The sequence below is a fragment of the Taudactylus pleione genome, unplaced genomic scaffold, assembly GCF_031769625.1.
Source record: "Taudactylus pleione unplaced genomic scaffold, aTauple2 ptg000149l, whole genome shotgun sequence".
Taxonomy (NCBI): Eukaryota; Metazoa; Chordata; class Amphibia; order Anura; family Myobatrachidae; genus Taudactylus; species Taudactylus pleione.
Window position 1 is genome coordinate 6096210 of NW_028284551.1, and position 3644 is coordinate 6099853.

The 3644-nt window shown below is 49.1% G+C and overlaps 1 pseudogene; it reads right to left on the bottom strand.

Moving 5' to 3' along the window:
* Positions 1-1924: 1924 nt before the first annotated feature.
* LOC148522251 (uncharacterized) lies at positions 1925-3194 on the bottom strand (annotated as a pseudogene).
* Between the last annotated feature and the right edge of the window lie 450 nt (positions 3195-3644).

Here is a 3644-nt window from a genome sequence, read left to right on the forward strand (position 1 = left end):
GATGAACTGATTGAGAGACTAGGGACGGCAAGGTATTTAACCACTCTTGACCTAACCAAAGGGTATTGGCAAGTACCGTTAACCGAGAGCGCCAAACAAAAGACAGCTTTTTCAGCGCCAGAGAGCTTGGTTCAGTACAAGATGTTGCCCTTCGGTCTACATGGGGCACCTGCGACCTTCCAAAGAATGATGGACAGGATTCTAAGGCCACATAGACGGTATGCTGCTGCTTATCTGGATGACGTGGTCGTTCATAGTCCTGATTGGCAGTCTCACTTACCCAGGGTACAAGCAGTGTTGGACTCCATCTATAAGGCAGGTTTGACAGCCAACACAAAAAAATGTTGTCTAGGCATGGAGGAAGTAAAATATCTGGGATACACCATTGGCAGAGGCCTGATAAAGCCTCAGCTCAATAAAGTTGATGCCATACAAAACTGGCCACGGCCTCTGAATAAGAAGCAGGTGAGAGCCTTCTTGGGAATTACGGGGTACTACAGGAGGTTTATACCCAACTTTGCCACCATGGCAGTCCCACTGACTGACCTGACCAAAGGCAAACAAAAAGTCATGATAGAATGGAGTCCTGAGGCAGAGAAAGCTTTTCAGGAGTTGAAAGTAGCGTTGTGTTCCCAACCAGTCCTGATGACTCCTAATTTTGAAAGGGAATTCATAGTACAAACCGATGCATCAGAAGTAGGTATAGGAGCGGTCCTGTCCCAGAACAAGGAGGGTGAGGAACACCCTATTTTCTATCTTAGCAGAAAGTTGAATGTACATGAGAGAAACTATGCCACAGTGGAGAAGTAGGCGTTGGCCATAAAGTGGGCGTTAGAGGCTCTCAGGTACTACTTGGTCGGAAGACAGTTCAAATTGATCACTGACCATGCCCCTCTGAAGTGGATGTCTGAAAATAAGGACAGTAATGCGAGAATTACAAGATGGTTCTTGGCGTTACAAACTTTTAAATTTTCAGTGGAACACAGGCCAGGAAGCCAGCTGGCCAATGCTGACGCGTTGTCACGCGTTCATTGTTTGGGGGCTTCAGTTGTTCCGCCCCACAGGTCGAAACAAAGGGGGGGGATATGTGATAGGATCACTGGTAAAGTGGTCTGTGGCAGGTACATTTGTCCCAGATTCCTGTCTTTTGTGTTTTAAACCCCCAGGAGAAAGTCTGCAGTGTAGCAGGCTTGAGTTTCGGCTTTTTGAAAAGCCGGTTTGGGACCTGGGGGTTGTGGGTGAGAGGAGAGGGAGGGCTCCACCCACGGCCACTCCAGGTTTTGGTTCTCGCAGCCTGGTAACAGGCTTGTTAGTTTTTCACCTGAGAGTGGCCAATATAAGCCTAGTGTGTTTAGGGCTGATTGTCTCACCTGGGAGAGCAGACAGGGAGTTTGCTCAGAGACACTTGGAAAACCTATCTGTGAGTACTGTGCTGTGCTTTGTTGCTGGTGAGGGCATTAGGCCCTGCCAGGTTCTGGTAGTGAGGGAACTACCTGTGAAGTTAGTGCCCCGACAGGGCTAGGATTTATATTTATGTTTTCTTTATGTTTCTGACATTGTACAATAAAGACTGGCGCCGACCAGCTTGTACTTGCATCCAGACTGGTGTGCTGCTTCCCTGCTGCTGTGTGTGTGTGTAAGGAAGGAGTCCTCTACCCAGGAGAGGGACCCCCTAACCTAACTGTGTCACAGTACAGAAAACTTGAAACAGGTTTTAGTTGTAATGCAAACAATAGTCTGCTTTCATTGGTTGTCATAGAAATGGCTGAATGGAAACCACAATCTGGAAATGTTCATCTGAGCCAATCACCAGTTATGTATCCAGCGTTTCGTTTTTCTTTTCTCCTCAGAATCTTTCTTTTTGCAGAGGATGCCACTCGCCTCATCCATGTGAGAGCAGATGTCAGCACAGATTTATCTTTTGCTACTTTCCTGACCTAACGCCTTCATTACACAGGTCCTGGAGTACTTGTGTAAAGTAATGGGGGTCAGTGTTGATCTGCATCATTTTGGCAATGGTGCAGTCTACCATGGTCAGGCAGTGCTGCCAGAAGGCCTCTCTGTCAGTCTCTATGAGGAAGGGCCTTTGTGGATAGGATGTCTCAGTGCTCATGTATGAGTAGGCCAAGTAGAGACAGGTGAGGAAGGTGGCTTGTAGCTGATCCTCACTGCCCAGATGGTCACCAATGGCCTCTCTGCAGAACATATAAACAAATACCATGTTGGTTGGAGTGATGAAACTGTGGTCTTGGCAGTGTTGCAGAAGCCAGAAATCAGCATCACAGAACCACTGGGTGACTTTCTCTGGTCTCAGGTCTCTCAGATTGGGGCACCACCGGCATACATACTCGCCCAGGGACTGCATGAGCTCACCGATGGATACCTGCACTATAACAGAGTCTGGATGTGATGCACAGAGAGAGTGGATGCTGGACTGTCTTTGTACTGACCCCTGGTGGTGCTGCTCTGGTCAACAGCTGGCTCCAAGCTTTGGGGAAAGTTCCTTGGCATTCTTCTCATCCAAGATTCCAGAGGCAGGAGACAAGCATAGCACCTATGGCTCTTTCCAGGCCTAATACCCCCATTACGCAGGTCCTGGAGCACTGGTGTATAGTAATGGGGGTCAGTGTTGATCTGCATCATTTTGGCACTGGTGCAGTCTATGATGATCAGGCAGTGCTGCCAGATGGCCTCTCTGTTGGTCTTTACAAGAAAGGGCTTTTGTGGGTAGGATGTCTCAGCGCTCATGTATGAGTAGGCCAAGTAGAGGCAAGTGAGGAAGGTGGCTTGTAACTGATCCTCACTGTTCAGGTGGTCACCAATTGCCCCTCTCTGCAGATCATATACACAAACACCACGGTGGTTGGAGTAATGAAGCTGTGTTCTTGCCAGTGTTGGAGAAGCCAGGAATCAGCATCACTGAACCACTGAGCGATTTTCTCTGGGCTCAGGTCTCTCAGGTTGGGGCACCGTCGGCAGACATACTGTCCCAGGAACTGCAGGACCCCACTGGTGAATGCCTGCACTATAACTGGGTTCGGATGTGGTGCACAGGGGGAGCGAATGCTGGGCCGACTCTGTACTGCCCCCTGCTTGTTCTCTTCTGGTCCATTGCTGGCTCCAGAGTTTGGGGAAATTTCCTTGGCATATTTGTCATCCAAGGTTCCAGAGGCAGGTGATAAAGATAGCACCATTCTAGCCTATGAGGGGTGGGCGGAGGTTGGTGCAGGGCCAGGGGGTGCTGCCATCCCTATAAATGGTCTGTGACGATGGCTCCACCATACTCAGGGTAGATCAGGAGTAGCCTCCACCCAATCAAAAATGAGCATCAGCGAAAGTGACTGGCAGCTCAGCCTATACCAGGCGGTATGTGAGTGTGGGCATGCACCGCAGGCCAAGGTGACGTTATCATAGCAATCTGTAGTCACGAGACTTGTCAGAAACCCTGTCTGCTTTCCAGGGATCGCAGTAACAGAGTGACTCTCAGTGTAACTTGGTGATTGTGTAGCCAGTGACATGTTATAGACACCATGCGAGTCACAATGGACTATTGATACATGGGCTATGGCTGCTGTATGTGTCCGTGGGTGTTTCTGCTATCTGTCCTACATAAACTACCAACCATTGCGTTACACTGGTGCCAT